Genomic DNA, 10,997 nt, shown 5'->3' with positions numbered 1-10,997 from the left:
CGTTGCGAGCACTCGTTGCTTAAAGGTGACTAGCGGGTGTCTGTCTCTCTCACTTTAGTTGAACCGAGTGTGGCTACGCCCGGTCCTTGCGAAGGTTAAAACAGCACCAACTTGACAAACTATCGTTGTGGTTTTGATGCGTAGGTAAGAACGGTTCTTGCTAAGCCCGTAGCAGCCACGTAAAACTTGCAACAACAAAGTAGAGGACGTCTAACTTGTTTTTGCAGGGCATGTTGTGATGTGATATGGTCAAGACATGATGTGATATAATTTGTTGTATGAGATGGTCATGTTTTGTAACCGAGTTATCGGCAACTGGCAGGAGCCATATGGTTGTCGCTTTATTGTATGAAATGCAATCGCCATGTAATAGTTTTATTTTATCACTAAGTGGTAGCGATAGTAGTAAAAGCAATAAGTTGGCGAGAAGACAACAATACTACGATGGAGATCAAGGTGTCGCGCCGGTAACGATGGTGATCATGACGGTGCTTTGTAGATGGAGATCACAAGCACGGTGCTTCGGAGATGGAGATCACAAGCACAAGATGATGATGGCCATATCATATCACTTATATTGATTGCATGTGATGTTAATCCTTTATGCATCTTATCTTGCTTTGTTTGACGGTAGCATTATGAGATGATCCTTCACTAAATTATCAAAGTATAAGTGTTCTCCCTGAGTATGCACCGTTGCGAAAGTTCTTCGTGCTGAGACACCACGTGATGATCGGGTGTGATAGGCTCTACGTTCAAATACAACGGGTGCAAAACAGTTGCACACGCGGAATACTCAGGTTAAACTTGACGAGCCTAGCATATAACAGATATGGCCTCGGAACACGGAGACCGAAAGGTCGAGCGTGAATCATATAGTAGATATGATCAACATAGTGAGGTTCACCATTGAAACTACTCCATCTCACGTGATGATCAGACATGGTTTAGTTGATATGGATCACGTGATCATTTAGAGGATTAGAGGGATGTCTATCTAAGTGGGAGTTCTTAAGTAATATGATTAATTGAACTTAAATTTATCATGAACTTAGTCCTGATAGTATTTTGCAAATTATGTTGTAGATCAATAGCTCGCGTTGTTGCTTCCCTGTGTTTATTTTTGATATGTTCCTCGAGAAAAATTATGTTGAAAGATGTTAATAGCAAAGAGGCGGATTGGATCCGTGATCTGAGGATTATCCTCATTGCTGCACAGAAAAATTATGTCCTTGATGCACCGCTAGGTGACAGACCAATTGCAGGAGCAGATGCAGACGTTATGAACGTTTGGCTAGCTCAATATGATGACTACTTGATAGTTTAGTGCACCATGCTTAACGGCTTAGAATCGGGACTTCAAACACATTTTGAACGTCATGGACCATATGAGATGTTCTAGGAGTTGAAGTCAATATTTCAAGCAAATACCCGAGTTGAGAGATATGAAGTCTCCAACAAGTTCTATAGCTAAAAGATGGAGGAGAATCGCTCAACTAGTGATCATGTGCTCAGATTGTCTGGGTACTACAATCGCTTGAATCAAGTGGGAGTTTATCTTCCAGATAAAATAGTGATTGACAGAATTCTCTAGTCACCATCACCAAGTTAGTAGAACTTCGTGATGAACTATAGTATGCAAGGGATGACGAAAGTAATTCCTGAGCTCTTCGTGATGCTGAAATCGACGAAGGTAGAAATCAAGAAAAACATCAAGTGTTGATGGTTGACGAGACCAGTAGTTTCAAGAAAAGGGCAAAGGGAAGAAGGGGAACTTCAAAAAGAACGGCAAGCAAGTTGCTGCTCAAGTGAAGAAGCCTAAGTCTGGTCCTAAGCCTGAGACTAAGTGCTTCCACTGCAAAAGGACTGGTCACTGGAAGCGGAACTACCCCAACTATTTGGTGGATAAGAAGGATGGCAAAGTGAACAAAGGTATATTTGATATACAGACTATTGATGTGTACTTTACTAGTGTTTATAGCAACCCCTCGGTAATTGATACTGGTTCAGTTGCTAAAGAGTAGTAACTCGAAACGGAAGTTGCAGAATAAACAGAGACTAGTAAAAGACGAGGTGACGATGTATGTTGGAAGTAGTTCCAAGATTGATATGATCATCATCACACACTCCCTGTACTTTCGGGATTAGTGTTGAAACTAAATAAGTGTTATTTGGTGTTTGCGTTGAGCATGAATATGATTTGATCATGTTTATTGCAATACGGTTATTCATTTAAATTAGAGAACAATTGTTGTTCTGTTTACATGAATAAAACCTTCTATGGTCATACACACCAACGAAAATGGTTTGTTGGATCTCAATCGTAGTGATACACATAATCATAATATTGAAGCCAAAAGATGCAAAGTTAATAATGATAGTGCAACTTATTTGTGGCACTGCCGTTTAGGTCATATTGGTGTAAAGCGCATGAAGAAACTCCATACTGATGGGATTTTGGAATCACTTGATTATGAATCACTTGATGCTTGCGAACCGTGCCTCATGGGCAAGATGACTAAAACGCCGTTCTCCGGTACTATGGAGAGAGCAACAGATTTGTTGGAAATCATACATACTGATGTATGTGGCCCGATGAATATTGAGGCTCGTAGCAGGTATCATTATTTTCTGACCTTCACAGATGATTTGAGCAGATATGGGTATATCTACTTAATGAAACAAGAGTCTGAAACATTTGAAAAGTTCATATAATTTCAGAGTGAAGTAGAAAATCATCGTAACAAGAAAATAAAGTTTCTACGATCTGATCATGGAGACAAATATTTGAGTTACGAGTTTGGTCTTCAATTAAAACAATGTGGAATAGTTTCACAAATTCGTGCCACCTGGAACACCACAGCATAATGGTGTGTCCGAACGTCATAACCGTACTTTATTGGATATAGTGCAATCTATGATGTCTCTTACCAATTTACCACTACCGTTTTGGGGTTATGCATTAGAGACAGCTGCATTCACGTTAAATAGGGCACCATCAAAATCCGTTAAGACGACGCCTTATGAACTGTGTTTTGGCAAGAAACCAAAGTTGTCGTTTCTTAAAGTTTGGGGTTGCGATGCTTATGTGAAAAGTTTCATCCTGATAAGCTCAAACCCAAATCGGAGAAATGTGTCTTCATAGGATACCCAAAGGAGACAGTTGGGTACACCTTCTATCACAGATCCGAAGGCAAGACATCCGTTGCTTAGTATGGATCCTTTCTAGAGAAGGAGTTTCTCTCGAAAGAAGTGAGTGGGAGGAAAGTAGAACTTGATGAGGTAACTGTACCTGCTCCCTTATTGGATCACAGAAATCTGTTCCTGTGACTTCTACACCAATTAGTGAGGAAGTTAATGATGATAATCATGTAACTTCAGATCAAGTTACTACCAAACCTCGTAGGTAAACCAGAGTAAGATCCGCACCAGAGTGGTGCGGTAATCCTGTTCTGGAGGTTATGTTACTAGACCATGACGAACCTACGAACTATGAAGAAGCGATGGTGAGCCCAGATTCCGCAAAATGGCTTGAGGCCATGAAATCTGAGATGAGATCCATGTATGAGAACAAAGTATGGACTTTGATTGACTTGCCCGATGATCGGCGAGTGATTGAGATTAAATGGATCTTCAAGAGGAAGACAGACGCTGATAGTAGTGTTACTATCTACAAAGCTAGAATTGTCGCAAAAGGTTTTTGACAAGTTCAAGGTGTTGACTACGATGAGAGAGTTTCTCACTCGTATCTATGCTTAAAGTCTGTCTGAATCATGTTAGCAATTGCCGCATTTTATGAAATATGGCAAATGGATAAACAAAACTGCATTCCTTAATGGATTTATTAAAGAAGAGTTGTATATGATGCAACCAGGAGATTTTGTCAATCCTAAAAGTGCTAACAAAATATGCAAGCTCCAGCGATCCATCTATGGACTGGTGCAAGCATCTCGGAGTAGGAATATACACTTTGATAAGTTGATCAAAGGATATAGTGTTATACAGACTTGCGGTGAAGCCTGTATTTACAAGAAAGTGAGTGGGAGCACTACAGCATTTCTGATAAGTATATGTGAATGACATATTGTTGATCGGAAATAATGTAGAATTATTCTGCAAAGCATAAAGGAGTTTTTCAAAGAAAGACCTCGGTGAAGCTGCTTACATATTGAGCATCAAGATCTATAGAGATAGATCAAGACGCTTGATAAGTTTTTTCAATGAGTACATACCTTAACAAGATTTTGAAGTAGTTCAAAATGGAACAGTCAAAGAAAGAGTTTCTTGCCTGTGTTACAAGGTGTGAAATTGAGTAAGACTCAAAGCCCGACCACGGCAGAAGATAGAAAAAGACTGAAAGTCATTCCCTATGCCTCGGCCATAAGTTCTATAAAGTATGCCATGCTGTGTACCAGATCTATTGTATACCCTACATTGATTTTGGCAAGGGAGTACAATAGTGATCTAGGAGTAGATCACTGGACAGCGGTCAAAATTATCCTTACTGGAATAAGGATATGTTTCTCGATTATGGAAGTGACAAAAGGCTCGTCGTAAAAGGTTACGTCGATGCAAGTTTTGACACTAATCTAGATGACTCTAAGTCTCGGTCTAGATACATATTGAAAGTGGGAGCAATTAGCTAGAGTAGCTCCATGCAGAGCATTGTAGACATAGAAATTTGCAAAATACTTACGGATCTGAATGTGACAGACCCGTTGACTAAAATTATCTCACAAGCAAAACATGATCACACCTTAGTACTCTTTGGGTGTTAATCACATAGCGATGTGAACTAGATTACTGACTCTAGTAAACCCTTTGGGTGATGGTCACATGACAATGTGGACCATGGGTGTTAATCACATGGTGATGTGAACTATTCATGTTAAATCACATGGTGATGTGAACTATTCATGTTAAATCACATGGCGATGTGAACTAGATTATTGACTCTAGTGCAAGTGGGAGACTGAAGGAAATATGCCCTAGAGGCAATAATAAAGTTATTATTTATTTCCTTATATCATGATAAATGTTTATTATTCATGCTAGAATTGTATTAACCGGAAACATAATACATGTGTGAATACATAAACAAACAGACTGTCACTAGTATGCCTCTACTTGACTAGCTTGTTAATCATAGATGGTTATGTTTCCTAGCCATAGACATAGGTTGTCATTTTATTAACGAGATCACCTCATTAGGAGAATGACGTGATTGACTTGACCCATTCCGTTAGCTTAGCACTCGATCGTTTAGTATGTTGCTATTGCTTTCTTCATGACTTATACATGTTCCTATGACTATGAGATTATGCAACTCCCATTTACCGGAGGAACACTTTGTGTGCTACCAAACGTCACAACGTAAATGGGTGATTATAAAGGTGCTCTACAGGTGTCTCCAAAGGTACTTGTTGGGTTGGCGTATTTCGAGATTAGGATTTGTCACTCCGATTGTCGGAGAGGTATCTCTGGGCCCACTCGGTAATGCACATCACTATAAGCCTTGCAAGCATTGTGACTAATGAGTTAGTTGCGGGATGATGTGTTACGGAACGAGTAAAGAGACTTGCCGGTAGCAAGATTGAACTAGGTATCGAGATACCGACGATCAAATCTCGGGCAAGTAACATACCGGTGACAAAGGGAACAACGTATGTTGTTATGCGGTCTGACCGATAAAGATCTTCGTAGAATATGTGGGAGCCAATATGGGCATCCAGGTCCCGCTATTGGTTATTGACCGGAGACGTGTCTCGGTCATGTCTACATAGTTCTCGAACCCGTAGGGTCCGCACGCTTAACGTTACGATGACAGTTTTATTGAGTTTTGATGTACCGAAGGAGTTCGGAGTCCCGGATGAGATCGGGGACATGACGAGGAGTCTCGAAATGGTCGAGACGTAAAGATCGATATATTGGACGACTATATTCGGACTTCGGAAAGGTTCCGAGTGATTCGGGTATTTTTTGGAGTACCGGAGAGTTATGGGAATACGTATTGGGCCTTATTGGGCCATACGGGAAAGAAGGAAAAGGGCCTCAAGGGTGGCCGCACCCCTCCCCTTGGTCTGGTCCGAATTGGACTAGGGAAGGGGGGCGCCCCCTTCCTTCCTTCTCTTTTTCCCTTCCTCTTTTCCTATTCCATATGGGAGGTGGAATCCTTCTAGGACTAGGGAGTCCTAGTAGGACTCCACACTTGGTGCGCCCCCTCCTAGGGCCGGCCTCCTCCTCCCTTGCTCCTTTATATACGGGGGCAGGGGGCACCCCATAGACACAACAATTGATCCTTGAGATCTCTTAGCCGTGTGCGGTGCCCCCCTCCACCATATTACACCTCAAGAATACCGTTGCGGAGCTTAGGCGAAGCCCTGCGTCGGTGGAACATCATCATCGTCACCACGCCGTCATGCTGACGAAACTCTCCCTCAACACTCGGCTGGATCGGAGTTCGAGGGACGTCATCGAGCTGAACGTGTGTAGAACTCGGAGATGCCGTGCGTTCGGTACTTGATCGGTCGGATCGTGAAGACGTACGACTACATCAACCGCGTTGTGATAACGCTTCCGCTGTCGGTCTACGAGGGTACGTGGACAACACTCTTCCCTCTCGTTGCTATGCATCACCATGATCTTGCGTGTGCGTAGGATTTTTTTTGAAATTACTACGTTCCCCAATAGCTTCCAAGAAAGATTATGTCCTAGAAGCACCACTAGGTGACGCGCCCATCCCAGAGAACCAAGACGTTATGAACGCTTGGCATCAGCGTGCTGATGATTACTCCCTCATTCAGTGCGGCATGCTTTACAGCTTAGAACCGGGGCTCCAAAAGCGTTTTGAGCAACACGGAGCATATGAGATGTTCGAAGAGCTGAAAATGGTTTTCCAAGCTCATGCCCGGGTCGAGAGATATGAAGTCTCCGACAAGTTCTTCAGTTGTAAGATGGAGGAAAATAGTTCTGTCAGTGAGCACATACTCAAAATGTCTGGGTTACACAACCGCTTGACTCAGCTGGGAGTTAATCTCCCGGATGACGCGGTCATTGACAGAATCCTTCAGTCGCTTCCACCGAGCTACAAGAGCTTTGTGATGAACTTCAATATGCAGGGGATGGAAAAGACCATTCCTGAGGTATATTCAATGCTGAAATCAGCAGAGGTGGAGATCAAAAAGGAACATCAAGTGTTGATGGTGAATAAAACCACTAAGTTCAAGAAAGGCAAGGGTAAGAAGAACTTCAAGAAGGACGGCAAGGGAGTTGCCGCGCCCGGTAAGACAGTTGCCGGGAAGAAGCCAAAGAATGGACCCAAGCCTGAGACTGGGTGCTTTTATTGCAAGGGAAGTGGTCACTGGAAGCGGAACTGCCCCAAATACTTAGCGGACAAGAAGGCCGGCAACACCAAAGGTATATGTGATATACATGTAATTGATGTGTACCTTACCAGTAGTCGTAGTAGTTCCTGGGTATTTGATACCGGTGCGGTTGCTCATATTTGTAACTCAAAACAGGAGCTGTGGAATAAGCGGAGACTGGCGAAGGACGAGGTGACGATGCGCGTCGGGAATGCTTCCAAGGTCGATGTGATCGCCGTTGGCACACTACCTCTACATTTACCTACGGGATTAGTTTTAAACCTCAATAATTGTTATTTAGTGCCAGCTTTGAGCATGAACATTGTATCAGGATCTCGTTTAATTCGAGATGGCTACTCATTTAAATCCGAGAATAATGGTTGTTCTATTTATATCAGAGATATGTTTTATGGTCATGCCCCGCTGGTTAATGGTTTATTCTTAATGAATCTCGAACGTAGTGTTACACATATTCATAGTGTGAATACCAAAAGATGTAAGGTTGATAATGATAGTCCCACATACTTGTGGCACTGCCGTCTTGGTCACATTGGTGTCAAACGCATGAAGAAGCTCCATGCAGATGGACTTTTGGAGTCTCTTGATTACGAATCATTTGACACGTGCGAACCATGCCTCATGGGTAAGATGACCAAGACTCCGTTCTCCGGAACAATGGAGCGAGGAACCAACTTATTGGAAATCATACATACTGATGTGTGCGGTCCAATGAGTGTTGAGGCTCGCGGTGGCTATCGTTATGTTCTCACTCTGACTGATGACTTGAGTAGATATGGGTATGTCTACCTAATGAAACACAAGTCTGAGACCTTTGAAAAGTTCAAGGAATTTCAGAGTGAGGTTGAGAATCAACGTGACAGGAAAATAAAGTTCTTACGATCAGATCGTGGAGGGGAATATTTGAGTCACGAATTTGGCACACACTTAAGGAAATGTGGAATAGTTTCACAACTCAAGCCGCCTGGAACACCTCAGCGAAATGGTGTGTCCGAACGTCGTAATCGCACTCTATTGGATATGGTGCGATCTATGATGTCTCTTACCGATCTACCGCTCTCATTTTGGGGCTATGCTTTAGAGACTGCCGCATTCAGTTTAAATAGGGCTCCGTCGAAATCCGTTGAGACGACACCGTATGAATTATGGTTTGGGAAGAAACCTAAGCTGTCGTTTCTAAAAGTTTGGGGATGCGATGCTTATGTCAAGAAACTTCAACCTGAAAAGCTCGAACCCAAGTCGGAGAAATGCGTCTTCATAGGATACCCTAAGGAAACCATTGGGTATACCTTCTACCTCAGATCCGAAGGCAAGATCTTTGTTGCTAAGAACAGATCCTTTCTGGAGAAAGAGTTTCTCTCGAAAGAAGTAAGTGGGAGGAAGGTAGAGCTTGATGAAGTACTGCCTCTTGAAGTTTATAGTAGCGCAGCTCAAGAAAATGTTCCTGTGGTGCATGCACCGACTAGAGAGGAAGTTAATGATGATGATGATCAAGGTACTTCGGATCAAGCTCCTACTGAACTTCGTAGGTCCACAAGGACACGTTCCGCGCCAGAGTGGTACGGCAACACTGTCTTGGAAATCATGTTGTTAGACAACGGTGAACCTTCGAACTATGAAGAAGCAATGGCGGGCCCAGATTCCGACAAATGGCTAGAAGCCATGAAATCCGAGATAGGATCCATGTATGAAAACGAAGTATGGACTTTGACTGACTTGCCCGATGATCGGCGAGCCATAGAAAATAAATGGATCTTTAAGAAGAAGACAGACGCGGATGGTAATGTGACCATCTATAAGGCTCGACTTGTCGCTAAGGGTTATCGACAAGTTCAAGGGGTTGACTACGATGAGACTTTCTCACCCTTAGCGAAGCTGAAGTCCGTCCGAATCATGTTAGCAATTGCCGCATTCTATGATTATGAGATATGGCAAATGGACATCAAAACGGCATTCCTTAACGGCTTTCTTAAGGAAGAATTGTATATGATGCAGCCGGAAGGTTTTGTCGATCCTAAGAATGCTAACAATGTATGCAAGCTCCAGCGCTCCATCGATGGGCTGGTGCAAGCATCTCGGAGTTGGAACATTCGATTTGATGAGATGATCGAAGCGTTTGGGTTTACACAGACTTATGGAGAAGCCTGTGTTTACAAGAAAGTGAGTGGGAGCTCTGTAGCATTTCTCATATTATATGTGGATGACATACTGTTGATGGGAAATGATATAGAATTCTTGGGAAGCATAAAGGCCTACTTGAACAAGTGTTTTTCAATGAAGGACCTTGGAGAAGCTGCTTACATATTAGGCATCAAGATCTATAGAGATAGATCGAAACGCCTCATAGGTCTTTCACAAAGCACATACCTTGACAAGATATTGAAGAAGTTCAATATGGATCAGTCCAAGAAGGGGTTCTTGCCTGTATTGCAAGGTGTGAGATTGAGCACGGCTCAATGCCCGACCACGGCAGAAGATAGAGAAAAGATGAGTATCGTCCCCTATGCCTCGGCCATAGGGTCTATTATGTATGCCATGCTGTGTACCAGACTTGATGTAAACCTTGTCGTAAGTTTGGTAGGAAGGTACCAAAGTAATCCCGGCATGGAACACTGGACAGCGGTCAAGAATATCCTGAAGTACCTGAAAAGGACTAAGGATATATTTCTCGTATATGGAGGTGACGAAGAGCTCGTCGTAAAGGGTTACGTCGACGCTAGCTTCGACACAGATCTGGATGACTCTAAGTCACAAACCGGATACGTGTATATTTTGAATGGTGGGGCAGTAAGCTGGTGCAGTTGCAAGCAAAGCGTCGTGGCGGGATCTATATGTGAAGCGGAGTACATGGCGGCCTCAGAGGCAGCACAAGAAGCAATCTGGGTGAAGGAGTTCATTACCGACCTAGGAGTTATTCCCAATGCATCGGGCCCGACGACTCTCTTCTGTGACAACACTGGAGCTATTGCCCTTGCTAAGGAGCCCAGGTTTCACAGGAAGACCAGGCATATCAAGCGTCGCTTCAACTCCATTCGTGAAAATGTTCAAAATGGAGACATAGATATTTGTAAAGTACATACGGACCTGAATGTAGCAGATCCGTTGACTAAACCTATCCCAAGAGCAAAACATGATCAACACCAGAACTCTATGGGTGTTAGATTCATCACAATGTAAGTAGATTATTGACTCTAGTGCAAGTGGGAGGCTGTTGGAAATATGCCCTAGAGGCAATAATAAAATGGTTATTATTATATTTCCTTGTTCATGATAATTGTCTATTGTTCATGCTATAATTGTGTTATCCAGAAATCGTAATGCATGTGTGAATACATAGACCACAACATGTCCCTAGTAAGCCTCTAGTTGACTAGCTCGTTGATCAACAGATAGTCATGGTTTCCTGACTATGGACATTGGATGTCATTGATAACGGGATCACATCATTAGGAGAATGATGTGATGGACAAGACCCAATCCTAAGCATAGCACAAAAGATCGTGTAGTTCGTTTGCTAGAGCTTTTCCAATGTCAAGTATCATTTCCTTAGACCATGAGATCGTGCAACTCCCGGATACCGTAGGAGTGCTTTGGGTGTACCAAACGTCACAACGT

Source organism: Triticum aestivum, chromosome 5D, assembly GCF_018294505.1.
Source record: "Triticum aestivum cultivar Chinese Spring chromosome 5D, IWGSC CS RefSeq v2.1, whole genome shotgun sequence".
Classification (NCBI taxonomy): Eukaryota; Viridiplantae; Streptophyta; class Magnoliopsida; order Poales; family Poaceae; genus Triticum; species Triticum aestivum.
The sequence above is the reverse complement of the archived record's forward strand: the minus strand, read 5'-3'. Positions refer to the sequence as shown.